Source organism: Nyctereutes procyonoides, unplaced genomic scaffold, assembly GCF_905146905.1.
Source record: "Nyctereutes procyonoides isolate TBG_1078 unplaced genomic scaffold, NYPRO_anot_genome, whole genome shotgun sequence".
Taxonomy (NCBI): domain Eukaryota; kingdom Metazoa; phylum Chordata; class Mammalia; order Carnivora; family Canidae; genus Nyctereutes; species Nyctereutes procyonoides.
The window spans coordinates 12,307,950-12,323,500 of NW_026575025.1; the positions used below are offsets into that span (position 1 = coordinate 12,307,950).

Genomic DNA, 15,551 nt, shown 5'->3' on the forward strand with positions numbered 1-15,551 from the left:
GCCTCTGCATGTGCACTCAGTTCTCAGGGACCTCTTCAGCTCAGGAGCAGGACATCTGTCCCACTCCCTTCATTTTATAATGTAGTCCCATCCCCCGCCAAGCTCAGCCTCAGGTGGAGAGGACAGTCGACCTCATTCACCAACAGGGGAAACTGAGTCTCAGAGAGGTGGAGGGACCTGCAAGCCGTAGGTAGTAAAGCAAGGGCACATGGACGGTGCAAGCTGTGAGCATGGTCTAGAGGAAGAGGCTGCCCCTGGGTGTGCCTGCCTTGAACTCACTCTGGGGAGGCTTTGTGTGCAAATGTCCGGTCTCTGTGTCTCTGTGGGATCATGGGGCCAGCGTGTTCACGTATTGCCCCCACATACACACACTCCAGTCGGCCTGCCTGCCCTACTCCCAAAGCTGCCCATGCATGGCCCTTCAGCTGGGACATGACAGCCCCTTGGCTCCTCCTGCCCCTCAAACCTACCAGGGCCGCCTCGCTGCCTGCCCAGCTGGGCAGCATCCCCTCCTGGGCACTGGCCCTGGCAGCTCAGGCCATTTCCATTTTAAACCTCCGAGGAAGCCCTGAACAGTCGCCCACGGAGTCGGCACCAGCTGACAGGTGATGTTTGCGCCTCTCCTCCAGGGGCTGGCAGGAAGAGATGCAGTTGGCTTTCACTCCAGAAACCTGAGCCTGGAGCTCTGAGTGTAGCCACCCTGTCCACCGCTGCTGGGCAGAGAGGGGTATGCCCCAACCCACATCCCTCTGCCAGAGGCATCCTGCCTCCCGCGAGGCTCTGTGCACCCACACGGGCAGCCTTCTCCCCAGTTCCTAAGCCACCTGGGGGCAGGGGGGCTGGCCTCTGTGCTTCCTGAGGATGCAGGGGCCTGGGTGGGGCAGGGCAGGGAAGGACCCAGCCATCCCCACCCGCTGCCCCCAGCCCCAGCTTTATTTATTCACATCAGGGCTCTGCCTTTGGCCGCAGGGGCCTGGCATACCTCAGCTGGGCTGTAGTCTCTTAAAACCACACACCCCAGAGAGCCTGGCAGCCCCAAGGCTTGGGAAGCCTGGGGCAGCCCCCTGATATCCCTGCTCCACAACTTTCTCCACCTCGGAGAGCTCTGATCAGCTAGGTTCCCTGCAGCTGGGCAACAACACTCCCCAGCCTTCTGCCCCTGGGTCTCCAGCCCCGGAGAGGGGGAGCTGTGCCCGCGCCGGCACCCAGCTTTGGAGGGGCACCCCGCCGCCCCCGCCTCTGGCCTGGCCACCCCCACCCCGTTCCACTCCCGGGTGCACCGCCCAGGCCCCTGACCCCACACAGGGTTGACAGCCCACAGCCCGCAGAGGGAGGGAAGTTGGAGGCTGCCCATGCCCCCCTTGAAGTCGTTTTAAAAATAAAACCTCGCTCCAACCGTGACTCACGCGGCTGCTGGGGACGGGAGCGAGGCGCCGGGGCCGGCGGCTGCCTCTCCCCGCGCGCCCCTAACCCTCCGGTTCCGGGGAGCGGGGCCGTAACCGGCCAGCCCAGCCCTGCACCCCCGCCAGCCGGGCCGCCTCCCCTGCGGGCGCAGCCAGGACTCGGACTGGGGCTCCGATCGAGCCCCCGCCCTTTCCTGCCTCTGCTCCGGAGAGCGGAGCCGCGGGCGCCCGGCTGTCGACCTGGGCCCCCGCACCCCAAATCCCCAAGGCTGCTCCGACTCCGCGGCGCCTCCGCGCACTCCCGGCCCCAGCCCGCCGCCCCGGCGCCCGTCCCGCGCGCGGCCCCCGGCCCCCGGCCCCCGCCCTGCGTCCGTCCTTACCTGCGCGGCGGCCGGGGAGGCGGGTCTCCTCGGGAAACTTTGCGGCGACGGCTGCAGCCTCAGGGGTTATTCCACGGAGCGGGCGGGAACCGGAGCCGGAGGGCGCCCAGGGGGGCCCGCGGCAGGAGCCCCCGGCGCGCGGCGGAGCGCGGTGGCGGGCCCGGGGCGGGGGGCGCGCGGCGGCGCATCTGCCCAGCTCGGGTGCCGGCGGGGCCGTGGGGGCGTGCGCGAGGAGCGCCCGGGGCCGGGGTGCGTGTGCCCGGGTGGGTGCGCTCGGCGAGGCGAGGGCCGGCGGCCGTGCTTGAGCGAGTGGCGGCGGCGAGCAGGGCGCGGGGAACCCGGCTGTGCGGCCGCCTCTTCCCTCGCGGCGGCGGCGGCGGCGGCGGCGGCGGGGGCAGCGCGTGCAGGCGCGGAGCGGGGAGGGAGGCGGGGAGGGGAGGGGGAGGGGCGGGGGAGGGGGAGGGGGAGGGAGCGGGGGAGGGGGCAGGCGCAGGCCGGGCGGGGGGAGAGGGCGGGGAGGAGGCGGCGGGGCGGGCGCGGGCGCGGGCGCGGGGGGCGGGGGCGGGGGCGGGGGCGCCGCGCTGCGCACTGGCCGGCGGGACCCGGCGCGGGAGGCTACGCCGCCGCGCGGGGACTCGGGCCCAGCCGGGGAGAAACGGCCTCCGCGTCCTGCTCCCCCTGCCCTCGGCTCAAATGGCTGGGGGCGGGAAGGGGGCTTGGCGGGGGGAGGTTGGGGCACTAGCCCGCCCGGGGCGAGAAGGGAGGTTTCCGAAACCAACCTCCGGCTCCGGGGACGGGAGAGAGAAGGGGGTTCTCCCTCGCGTGCCGCCTCCCCCTACACTCTCCTCCCTGCACCCACTCATTCATCCGTCGTTCCAGTCGTTCGTTCGTTCGTTCGTTCGTTCATTCATTCATTCATCTGTCCACCGGTGCTTTCATTCACAAACGGGTAGCCACCGCCTACTCTTTGTGCCAAGGTACCCGCTTCCCCCATGCCCCTTCCCCACGGAGACCCCCCTCACCTGCCTTCCTCTAAACACCCAATCCTTACTCCCTGCGGTGCTCCACCCAGCTGCCCAAGTGGGGCACTGCCCCAGTCTGATCCCCACCCTGCCTCCCCCTCCCTGGCCCATTGTCACCTTGAGCGAGTTACTTAACCTCTCTCAACCTCGGTGTCCTCTGCTGTAAAATGGGAGCATTAACAATCTACCTCCAAGAGTTTCTGCCAGGCTTGAAGGAGACCTGGAATGGCAAAGTGAAGGCAGTGCCTGGCACTCTTCAGGGACTCGGGAAATGTCTGCACCTGTTGTGTGTGGGGTCTGGAGTGTGGCTGTGGGGTGGTGGACCAGGCCTCCCTCCTCTTAGCCTGGAAAAGTCCAAATGCTCTTGGCATTCTGTAGGATGCTAAGGAACCCTGCCTGCCCAGCCTCAGGCCTGGCCAGACCTTGTCACCCAGCCTAGCCATCCTGTTCTGCCATCCGTTTCCCTGGAGGATTGCTCTGAGCGGATCCCTGCCTCTGCCCAGACAAGGCCCCACTGCTCTCGGGTCCAGGCCCAGACTCCCCACAATCTGGCTGGGATCCCTCCCCCAAGACCCATCACCATGTCTCCCACCCACTGTCCCAAATCCAAGCCTGTGTTGGATGCCTCCAGGAGCCCATCACTCTCCTTTCTTTGCTGTCCTTGCAGGCTTAGCCAGGCCACCCCTAGTCTGGGATGCCCTCCCAGATTCTCCCTGGGGGAAGGTCTCTTCAAGGCATGAGGGATGGGATGAGGGACGCAGCCCCTCTCTCCCCTGTCTCCCTGTCTCCGGTGCTCTCCCATCCCCCATCCCTCTCACTCTCAGCGGGGGAGCAGAGTGAGGCCTTCCCTTCTGTCTTCAGGTGAGCACCCCTGCCTTTGCCCTTCTGGCCTCTCCCCCTCACTTCTCTCTCCCTTCTCATTTCTTTTCCCTTAACTCCCTCTCTTCCTTCTATTGCTTTCTACTCAATTCACCAAACAGCTATTTTTTCTCCCAATTTTTATTTATTGCCCAAACAACATTAAACCAACAATAAGGGGAAGAAAAATCATCCACAGTGCCACCACCCTGTGGTGTCAACAGCCCCCGTTCCTCTGCTCCCTTCCAGGCTTGTCCGTGCACGGTCAGCTGTAATTTTCACTGAGCTATGGTTTCTGTTCCACCCCCCCAGACCCCCAGATGGATGGGGAGCCCTGGGGCTCTGTCGTCCCTCCATCAGGGCACTGAGCATGTTGCTCAGGAATTATGCACCCCTCTTCTAAACCGAATCATTTGGAGGAGGGACCCTTTCCATTCACTGCCTCAGAGTGGACTGGATGGGATGGCTATAGCTGTATATGTTGCAGTTAGATATCAAAATATCATCTTCATAATTGCGGTTTTAATGGTTGCATGATATTCCACCGAGCTGATGTACCGTAACTTGCTCAGCCGTGCCTGGTGCCTGCACAGAGTTCAGGGAATATTGATGGAGATCCACTGTGCGCTGGTCATTTTTGAGGCACCAGAGACCAAAGGTGAATCGCCGTGCTGGACCTTGCCCTGGCTGAGCTGGAAATCCAGCAGGAGGGATGGTCACCTAGACAGTGACAGCTTAGCAGGATCTTGTGGAAACAGACTCAGTTTCCACATGAGCCCATAACACCGGCTCATCTAAGGACGGCTTCCCAGAAGGGGTGGCTCCTGAGCGAGGTCTTGGAGGGTCCAGAGGAATGTTCTGGGCAGATACCAGAAGCTCGTTCTACCTTTGCTCCCAGGGGCTATGACATGAAAGAGCCCGGGGCTTGGAGATCAAGAGGTGTTGGCTGGAGCTGAGAGGAGAGGCAGGGGGCTGTGGTGGAAGATGAAGTGACACATCAGCCAGCCCTGGGAGTGCAGGGCTTTGAACAAGCCTGGGGGTGGGGTCTGGCCTTTATCCTGAGAGGAGTAGGGTGCCAGGGAGGGAGTGTAAATGCAGCAGGGGCACCATCAGTTTCCTAAGCCCCCCCCAACCATGTGTTGTGGGGCTCCAGTGGTGCAGGGGGATGGGGCCCCGATCCCCAAGGGCTGAATTTGCTTAGAACCATCGCTCTCAGACATGCCCTCAGTAGAAGGCAGCACGAGTCACCCAGGGACGATTTGTGGCTTCAACCTTGGGCTCGCCGAGCCCGGGCTCCTGTACTCCCAGGGCGGCAATAACCCGGGCAGCATCTGCAGCCAGGTGTGGTGGGCCCTACACTGGACAGTCAAGGTCACCCTGGCCCTGCCAGAAGCACCCCTGCCTCCTGCCTCCTGCCTGTCCTCTCAGGAGTCCCTAGACCTGGAATCTGCTCCCTGCCTCACCACTTACCCACTGGTGACCCTGGACATTATCTCTGTTCCTCAGTTTTCTTATCTTCGTGGGGTCATCACAGACCTTGGAGGGCTATGGTGATGGTCCAATGAGGTGACAAGAGGAGAGTGCTTTGTATAGCTTGAAGCCGCGGCAGTGGGACTCACCATGGTTAGACTGTTGTCACCCCAAGATGAACCAGCCTTGGTCCTGTTTGGGCCTGTTCTGGGCTGAAGCTAGGGGAAGGGTTGGCCTGATTCTTGTGGGGAACAGAGTGGCCCCATTGGCGGGCCGTGAGCATTACTAGGAACCCTTCAGCCCCAGGCTTTGTCCTGGGTGCCCAGGAATGAAGGCCCACGGGCTAGTGGTTGGGGGTCAGCGCTGCTGAGAGGGCAGAGAGCAGATGTTCAGAGGACATGACCTTGGGAGTCAGCCAGCCCCCTGAAAGACAGACTCAGCTTCCCCCACTGGCCACTGCTTGGGCAGCATCTTCAGGGAGGGGCAGACCTCCAGCCCCCAGCCGGAACAGGAGGGCCTCCTAATGGACTTTCTGTCCCATTTCTGGATTCTTGGTCTTAGAGATCACTGCCCTCCAAGATCCCCACGGTCCTCTGGGTCTGGGGGCACCTGAATGGGGTGGAGCAGAGTCACAGTCACTGGAAACCTGTCCCTCCTGTCTTCCATATGTGTGCCCCTCCTCGTGATGGCCCAGCGTGCCCTGCGAGGTCTCCCTGAATCACAGGCACCAACCTGTGGATTGGCTGCCTGTGCACACCCGGCCCGACATACATACCTGCCTCACCAGAAAGTCCCCTCAGCTTCTCTCACTTCTCCAATCCCTGTCCTGATGCCGCTGGATCCCCTGTCACCGTGGTGCTCTCACCTTCCCATCCCGCACAGCACGGAAGGTCAGAAGGTCGGGGCTTCTCCCTGTGCATACAGGAGGGATGCGGGGTGCCCCAGGGCCCCAGGACAGAGCTTAGGCGGAGCAAGGGAGAGGCCTCGGCCTGGAGGAAGTCCCCGAGAGGGTGCTCCAGGGAGTGGGCAGAGCGGAGGCCAAGGCAAGCAGGACAAAGCCTACAAGTGGCGTGGGCAGCAAGGGGAGCCCGAGGGGCCAAGGAAAGGCCTGCCGGGCAGCTGGCCTGGGGAAGCCACGGTTCCCTTCCTCCCTTGCCTGCGCTCTTCCGTGCTGCTCACCTCTCTATCCAGGCCTTGCCAGTCCTGCCCTGGGAGTGGCCTCCCCCAGCCTCTTGCCTAATGAGGTCGCCCCGGTCGTTCAACTTCTCCAGCTTCTCCACGTGTGTGCTTTAGCCCGGTCGGTGATCACCTGTGATCTGTGGGCCTGGCTTTTTCATCCGCGGGGACCCTAACATCTCTGTAGCCAGGTGTGGCTGGCCGCCGGTTTGCTTCCTTCATGGTATGTGGTACATAAGACAGTGGGAGATCTTCCCATGATGTGGGTTTTGTCAGCGTCCGCCTCCCGCAGCAGACTGTGAGCAGCTTGAGGGCACGGCCTGGGCCCACCCGAGTCCCTCTGTGTCCCCAGCACCTGTCCTGCTGAGGTCCCTGTCGCTGTTGCTGTCTGGAGAGCAGTCAGGTGTTGCTGTACAAGTGAATGAATACCACCTGAAATAAGCCTCAGGCTAATTGAAAACAGCCCGGCAAGGCAAGGGTGACAGAGCTGCCCAAGGCCAACTGTGATTTGTCAAACTGGCAACTGCCCCAAGATGATGGTTCCAGGGGGTTCGGAGGGGACCAGACACACTTCCAGCCAACTGGGCAGAGGGGCTGAGGGTGGCGAGCCAGCCCACCCTGCCCAGCCCTGGCAGGACCACTGAGCAGGCTTGTCTCTCATGACCCTGCTCTCCCTTGGGAGCCTGGTCTTCTCCCCACAAATGACATCACCACCCCCCCACCCCTCATCTCTGCCAGACATGCAGGGCTGCTTCTCCCTCCCTCCCTCCCCAGCCATTATTCCCAGCAGAGGTAATGCTTTTTATGGTGATTTGAGCATTTCTGGACTCTGGCTATCATTCACCTGTTACACACATCTCAAGTTCAGGAAGGGAGAAGTGAATTGTGTCCTGAAGGACAGTCCAGGTGGAGGGAATGACATGTGCCAAGGCGTGGTGGGGCGGATGGTGCTGGGCACGAGGGTCGTGAAGAGGGGAAGCAGAGGTGGGGCTAGAAATGCAGGCTTGATTAGGAAGGCATCTTGGCAAGATTCAGGGGAGCCTGAGGGCTGAGGAGGAGAAGGGGATGGCAGGTGGAAGATGAATGGGTGGGAGAACTCTCACCTAGGATTTGGAGTTTGGAGCCTCAGACACTCCTGCTAGGGCCCTTGCCTCCAGTGACGCCCCTCCCTACCACTGTACCTCTCCTGACACCCTGCAGGGGCTCCAAACTCTGTCCTCCTCTTCACCTCCTTCTTCCTCCCCATCCACCCCTCACCCGCACCCCCATCCCTGCCAGTCCAAGTTTACTGCCTCTGTCTACACCACACAGAGGCTCCTGGGGCCTGATGCCCCAGCAGGCCACCTCCTTGGGGACTCAGACAGCTTCTGGCTCCTTCCTCTTGGGTCCTCTCTGTCTTTCCAACAGGCTCCAACACCTCTGGGCAACTCAAGACACTGAAAATAATGTGGGGAGGTGCCAGGGAGAGTGTGCAGATGGGATGTCCTAGCTCAGGGTCTCCCTCCCTGAGTCCTGGTGGTCCAGGGCTCCCTCACCTGCCACGCACAGGTGCAGCGGAGCCTGGCAGGTTCCAAGCGAAGTACACTGCTGAGATGGGGTGCTAGAAGAAGCTCGAGCAGGGGGAGAGAGGAAAGGGGAGGGTGCCAGCCTCAGGCTTTGGGGGGGGGCGTTGCCCAGCAACCACCAAGCTGCGAGGAGGGATTCTTAAAGAGCTGAGCAGAAAGGCTGGGCTTTGGAGGGGCTGAGGCAGGGCCTCGCATACCAATGGCTGCTACAGCTAGGCTTCTCCCATTCCCTCCTCCTCTCTTCCCTCCTAGGAGTGGAGCCCCAGCTGGGAGAGCAGGAGGTCAGAGAGGAGGGGTGCTCAGCCCCAGGGATCTGAGGCTTGCCAGGGCAGGAGCCAGGCTGGGGTCCTATCTTATCCCCAGAGGACGAGGCCCTGGGGTGGGGCAGGGAGATGGCCACCCTGAGGCCTACAGGGCAGAGGGTGCCCCCAGCTCCCCAACCCTCAGGGTCTGGGATGGGTAGGAGCTAAGACTCCTCACCCCTACCCCACTCAACCCTGCCCGTGGGCCTTCTGGCACCCCTCCTCTCTGACCAAATCAGAGTGCCAAAGGAGCACTTGATTGATTGATTGATGATTTTAGATTTTAGATTTTATTTATTCATTCATGAGGGACACAGAGAGAGAGGCAGAGACAGGCAGAGGGAGAAGTAGGCTCCCTGTGGGGAGCCTGATGCAGGACTCAATCCCAGGACCCTGGGATCACAACCTGAGCTGAAGGCAGATGCTCACCTAGGCATCCCAGGAACACTTGTTTTAGAGCCACACAGAACTGCCTCCTTGTTGCTAAGTGGCCTTGAAGAAGCTCCCTCCCCAGCCTGTGTCCTGAGAGGCACAGACAGCAAAGGAAGCAGCCCGACCAGCTGTGTCTGGTGGGTAAAATTTCTGGGGAAGCCCCTCCTAGTGTCTAACTTAAATTCTCTGTGGAGCAAGCGGTGGCTGCCTCTCTTCTGAGAAGGGAATGTTTGTTTGGCCCCAGTACAGAATCTAATATTCCAGAAAGCACCGAGGGTAAGGAGTCAACCGTGTGGTCTTCTCATTCCCTTCCTTTAAGGGCCTCATTTTTCCATTCTGTGCATGGAGGAGCTGGGCTAGACTGAGGGTGCCTTGCCGGGATCCAAGGAGAAGCCTCTGGATTTCTGCTACCCTCTCTGAAATCATGGGGAGAACTGCCTCCTGGCTTCCTGCAATGGTGGAGGGTGGAGGGGTCAGGAGGGTGGGGGCCCCAGCCCCCCACCATTTCCTCACACACACAAGTGCTCCTTCCATTGACCAGATTGCACCACGTTTGGAAGCTGATCCATGTGTCCTGTTTCCCATGGTCCTCTAATTGGTCCCTGTGGGTTCAGTATTACCTCTCCTGGCTCTCTATCAACTCATCCTCAGCCGCCCCCAGCCCCCATCCTCCCCCAACCCCTTCCCGCTCCTCCCTTCAAGTCTACCCTCCAATCTTCCCTACCTCAGCTCTGAGGAGGGTCTTTCTCAGGTGCCATCCTGACCCCGCTGCTCCAAGCTCCAGCACCTGCATGGCTCCCCACCATGGGAGATGGATCACAGACCCCTGGGTCTGGCTGACCCTCTGCCCTCAACTTGACCCCACTGCCCTCTGCAGAACTGCCTCCCCCACAACTCACCCTCCCTAACACACGGAGCTCATTCATCCTTCCAGACTTTATGACCAGAGGTCAAATCAATGTCTGTTGAGTGAATGAATGATACTAAGAGAAGCTCTTTGGTGACAGGTCTGTGCTGGCTTCTGGGTACAGGAATGAACAAGGCAGACTAGGTCATCTCCCATAGGCTGCCATGCTGGTAACAAAACCAGTAAACAGATTTAAAGACAAGATCATTTATGGGACCAAGGTGTAGTCTCCAAAATAAACAAAGGTGATTTGGCTGGGTGGTCAGAGGAGGCCTCTTAGCGGAGGTGACACTTTCATTGAGACTTGAAAGATAAGAAGCCAGTCTGGAAAGAGCTGAAAGACCATGCCAGGCAGAGGGAACGGTATATGCAAAGGCCCTGGAGCATAGAAGAACCAGACTATTCAAGGAAGAGATAAAAGGTCAGGACACTGGTGGCAGGTGGTGTGCAGAGTGTGGTATGCAGCCATGTATTCATGGAGAGGAATATGGATTTTATTCTAGGTGTAATAGGAAGCTATTTGAGAGTTTTAAGGAGGAAAATGACATGATCTAATTTATATTTTAAAACGATCATCTGAACAACCACTTTGGAGAGCAATTTGGCAATAACTAGTAAAGTTAAAGATGTGCATATGCCACAGCCCCACAGTCCTACTCCGAGGCACGTGAACTTGCAGCACACGTGCATGCAGGGAGTGTGCAAGATGCTACTATAGAGAGAACTGGGTGTTCTTGACTGTTGGTCAGTAGGAGGATGGGTGGCTGAGGTCGGCCAGCCCCCGCCCAGCCTATTACACAGCTAGAGCAGCACGGGCCTGCCTGGATTAATCCCCCCAGCGTCCCAGGGAACCATAGCAGCCAATCCCAGAAGCTCCCCTTTTTATATAAAACTAAGACACAGGGACGCCTAGTGCCTCAGCGGTTGAGTGTCTGCCTTCAGCCCAGGGCCTGATCCTGGAGTTCCCAGATCTAGTCCCACATCAGGCTCCCTGCATGAAGCCTGCTTCTCCCTCTGCCTGTGTCTCTGCCTCTCTCTCTGTGTGTGTCTCTCATGAATAAATAAATAAAATCTTAAAAAAAAAAAAAAAAGAAAGAAAAGGATCAGTTGCTGAAAAGGGTGGACTGGAGGGGTGGGGCGGGAGAGGCGCAGCCAGCAGGGCGCAGATGGTGGCCAGGCCTCCCAGCAAAGTTAGAAATAGGGCAGCTTGGGTGGCTCAGGGTCTAGCACCGCCTTCAGCCCAGGACATGATCCTGGAGACCCCGGATCGAGTCCCACATCAGGCTCCCTGCATGGGCCTGCTTCTCCCTCTGCCTATGTCTCTGCCTCTCTCCTCTCGCTCTGTATCTCTCATGAGTAAATAAATAAAATCTTTAAAAAGTATCCGAAAGAAAGAAAGAAAGAAAGAAAGAAAGAAAGAAAGAAAGAAAGAAATAGAACCAGTCTGCCTGGCTGCTGGGCGCCGACACTCTTTTCTCCGCCCAGCCCATGGTTTGTGTTCTGCTCCAATACACCTAGTTTTTCTCTAGAAGAGAAAAGTGAAGCTCAGAAAGAGCAAGAGGCTGCCTGGGGTCACCCAGCAAGCTGAGGGTGGAGGAGGAACCTGTGACCCTGAGGCCTGTCCAGCTGAGGCTCAGTAGAGGGGTCAGGGCTGTCTTGGGACATACTCCCACTGATCCCAGCAGGGAAGTTAGGGCCCCCTGCTCCTCCCCCACCCGGGACATTTTGCCCGCTATCCACTCTCCTACCCGCCAGCCAGCACTCCCCTGGGCCCCAGCCCCTCATTCCTGCTGAGACCGAGCCTGCACCCGGCTGGCTGGGGCCCAAGCCATCTCCTGGTAATTGGGTTTCAGGGATGCTCATGGTTATGCTAATGGCGCTCTGTGAGCTCTGGCCCCCTGGCTCCTGGGGGAGGGGAGGCCCGGCAGGCAGCTGGGTCCCAGCGCTGCATCCCCTGGAAAATAACTCCTGCTTCATTCAAACCCCGGCTCCCCCCCCCCCCCCCCCCCCCCCCCCCCCCCCCCCCCCCCCCCCGCCTACCAGCTGCGTGGCCTTGGGCAAGTCACGCAGCCTGGCACAGACTCCCTTTCCTCATCTGTAAAGTGGGAAAAATAATAGTACCCTCTCATGAGGCTCTCAGGGGAGGGAAAGATGAAAGGATCCACTGCAAACACTTGGCCCAGTGCCTGGCATAGAGAATTTGCTCAATAAATGCATTAGTAACTAATTTTTGTTTTTCTTTAAAGAGGTCCTACAGGCAAATACGGACAGGGGCTAGCATCATCTGTGTGATGAGCTAATGGGTGATTCACTTTCTTTTGCTTTTTGTTTATGTATATTATCCAATTTTGGGCAATCAACATGAATTTCTTGTATAACAAAACACCAATAAGTGGAAGTCGCCTGGGGATGGGACTTGGAGACTGTTGAGGGACACTGAGGTTCCAAGGGTTTGGGGTGCTGCTAGGGGGGCCGATGACTGGGAGGTTGGGTCTCCAGGGGCAGGGCCAAGAAACCCAGTCAGAAGGGGGACAAAGGAGAGGCCCAAGCCCTGGAGAACCACAGCCAGGGCACCTGCTTTGAGTTTAAATGACCAACTGGGTGGGTTTTGTAGGCAGAGGCCTGGGGGAGAGCCACAGAGTAGGATGGTGTGGGTGGGGCAGGGCTGAGGGAGGCCTGGCCAAGGTTCCAGAGGCTCTGCGGTGAAGGGGGCCTGACACAGGGGAGAGGGAGACCCTAGAAGTGGGGTCGTGGCTGCGTACAGCTCTCAACAAATTTAGAGGATCTCAGGGTTCCTCTCAGAGAAGATGGAGTGGGGGCTCAGTCCTCAGAGCAAACAGACCAGATCTGGCTGAGTGGGGTACTTAGTGGCCCAGGCTCCAGTCGGACCAACAGGATTGAAACCCCCTCTCCACTGCCCTAACCTGTGTGGCCTTGGGCCACACACTTATCTGAGCCTCAGTTTCCCCATGTGGAGAAGGGAGCTGCGCATGCTGCAAGGTCTCTGTGGCTCTCCCTAGGAAGCACTTGATGGGAAGAAGCTGCTGTTGAAATTATTAATCCAGCCCGTCAGCAGGCTGACCTCCTTCTCCCTGGCTGACCCGGGACCCCGTACCTGCTGCCACTGTGAAGCCCTGAGGACATAACAGTTTGACAGGCATTTTTTTTAGATTTTATTTTTAAATAATCTCTCCACCTGATGTGGGGCTCGACCTTAAAAACCCTGAGATCAAGAATCATGCTTTTCCCACTGAGCCAGCCAGGTGCCCAGTTTTATGGCCATTTTAAACTATATAATCTATGCCCCACAAGGGCCTCGATTACCTGACCTCTCTAACCCATAGATGAGGAACCCCGAGGCCCCAGTGGGTAGCGCAAAATCACAGCTAGGGGTTTCAGGACCAGAAGTTGCAAAGCAGAAGGATGGTAGCTCCCCCTGCTAAGGGAGGCAGCCTTGCACAAATCTGTGCCTCAGTTTCCCCATCTGTAAATAGGGCGGGAAGCAGTGGGTGTCCATATGTCCATATATGTTGAGGTGATCAGAGGAGGTCTCTTGGGAAAGCCTGCAGGTGGTGCTGATGTGAGCCCCCAGCCCCATAAGGCCCCTGTCCCCCAGCCTGGGGAATGTCCAGGGAGCCTCACATCCCCCACCCCCAGGCAGCCCCACCTCACAGGACAGTGACCTTGGCCTGGGGGACAGAGTCTATCAAACACAGCAACTGCTTTCACAGCTTGAGATGCCTTTGAAGTCTCTTGTTTTATCTTCAAAAATTGAGCACATGTCACATTTTATTCTATCTGTGGGACGTTTCTAATCTAAAGCATATTTTAAACAAGTCACCCTCAAGTAACACGATACCCACCTCAGGCAGTAAGAAGTGCGGGCCGGCCATGGGGCTGATGTCCCAAGAACGCAGCCCACTCCCCTAAACCTCTTGGCAGGGCTGGGGCTACCGGTCAGTCAACCCATCAGCTTGGAGGCACCAGGTGCCCTGCCAGACTGGGGTGCGGGCAAGGGGCAGCAGGGTCTCAGCCAGGACAGGGGTAAGCTGCAGTGGAACCAGGGTGTTGGAAGATGTGCAGGCATTGGGGGGAGGTTCCTGCTCCCTCTCCAGGCCTGGGAGGGGTCACCGGGCAATGCAGTAGCCAGCAGGTCGCCCACCCCCCACCCCAGTCTTGTCTGCCAGGAGCTGCTCTTGCCCTCATCGCCTCTGACCTTCTCTCCTACTTCCTTCCCCCACTCACTTGGCTTCAACCAAAGTGGCCTCACTCTGCCTCAGGACCTTTTCATAGGCCATCCCCAGCCTTGGGGTGTGTCCCTCACAGCTGGATCCTTCTGCTCAGCAGATCCTTGACTCCTTCCAGATCACCCCACCCCTGCAGCCCTGCTGCTGGTCAGCCACTCCCTCCTAACTTCACAACCGCAGACATAAATGGTAATCCTTGTTCGAGTTTATTCTTGTTCTGTTGTTTCTACTGTCTGCCTCCTGGATAATGAGCTCTGTGCCAGCAGCGCCTTGCCCAGCTGTGCCCCAGAGCCTGGCACATAGTAAGGGCTGGACGTGTATTTGCCAAATGATAGAAGGCTGAGATCCAGCCTCGTGAGGAGGGGTGGAAGGGAATAGGCCTGGCCCAGGGGCTGGGGGATTGAGGGGAGCAGCCCCCACCTCCCTGAGCCTGGCTGGAGGTCTCTCAGGCATTGGAGGAGGCCAGGACAAGGTGTTGGGAGCAGCAGGCAGGGCACATGGCAGCGATAGCAGCAGCCTCAGCATGCAGAGGGGCTGTGACGGGCTCAAAGTCACCGCTGCGCCTGTTCACCCAGCCTCTCCCTGGCCCAGTAAACTGCTCAGCTCTTTCCTCAGGTCACTGGGTCTCCTCTCCAGCACCCAGCCCCCACACAATGCCCCCTCTCCTCCTACATCCTGGCCTGGCAGATTTGTCAGGGAAGAGCCTGGGCAGCTCCTGCATGGTCTCCTGCCACTGTCCTTGGACCAGCTGCGTCCCCAGCATACACACACACCCCAACCCAGGTCCTGCCTCCCGAGGGCCCCTAGGGTAGGCTCTTCTGCAGGTCTTGGTGGGTGAGAGCCTGGGCTGCAGAGCCTGGCAGACCCCTGGATGGCCTCACCAAGTGACTCTGGGCATAGCCCCTAACCTGGTGGTTCATTCAGTAAATTGTTGGTGGTCACCTGCTGCGTACGGGGCCCTGTGCTGGGAGCTGGGGACAAGTAGGAATGACAGACACAGCATTGGGAGGCCAAGTAGCAAGCACTGACCCAGGCAGTGATGCTGGAGACAGTGATTGACTGCCCCCAGGAGCCCACAGATAGCTGGGTGCAGGCCTGAAGGCTGGCTCTAGGGGTGGGGGATGTAAGGGTCTCCTCCAGGCAGAGGTACCAGCCCATGCAAAGGCCCTGGGGCTGGAGGACATGGAGTTTGAGGACCTGGAGTGTGGCTGAGGGGGAGATGAAGGAGGAGTCAGGATGCTCCACGCTAGTGGCCAGTTTTTTTTTTAAGTAAACTCTATCCCCAACGTAGGGCTTGAACTCACAACCCATAGATCGAGAGTCACACGTCTACTGACTGAGCTAACCAGGCACCCATAGGGGCCAGTTCTTTATCCTGGGAGCAAAGGAGAGCTTTGGGAGGGTTTCGTCAGGAAACTGAGGGTAAAACAGGATATGCTCAAATTTGCCTTATGAGAAGATTGTTCTCTATGGCTCAGCTCTCTCGGCTGTACAATGGGTTGGTGACATGCCTTCCACACAGGGTGAGGGTTAAGGGAGTCAGCATGAGTTGGAGCTTACCCAGGCTCGGCCCAGGCACTTCTGCCACCATGGGCCCTTTCTCTATCAAAATATATTAGACAGAGGATCACTTAAATACATAGAACAATTAATAACAAACAAAAAAAATGTATGTTAGAAGCTGATTTCATGACTTTGTTGGCATAAACACAAAAAGTATTAACGTTATATACTAAAAATAATTTCAAACTAAAACTTCATTTACTCTTCTGATTTTATTTCTAATTTT

At 58.5% G+C, this 15,551-nt stretch overlaps 2 protein-coding genes across 4 annotated transcripts in view; one reads left to right on the top strand and one right to left on the bottom strand.

Annotated features, from left to right (window-relative positions):
* Positions 1-6,154, bottom strand: part of FLRT1 (fibronectin leucine rich transmembrane protein 1) — an 86,062-nt gene extending 79,908 nt beyond the window's left edge. For 2 of the 3 annotated variants that reach the window (XM_055312398.1, XM_055312356.1), the window contains exon 1: positions 1,784-2,138. The gene's annotated coding sequence lies outside the window, so the exon portion shown is untranslated. Of the gene's footprint in view, positions 1-1,783; positions 2,139-5,908 lie in introns of those variants that run through there. The other variant, XM_055312374.1, reaches the window with a different exon arrangement.
* The window catches only part of MACROD1 (mono-ADP ribosylhydrolase 1), a 150,880-nt gene that overhangs the window by 115,675 nt on the left and 19,654 nt on the right, over positions 1-15,551 (top strand).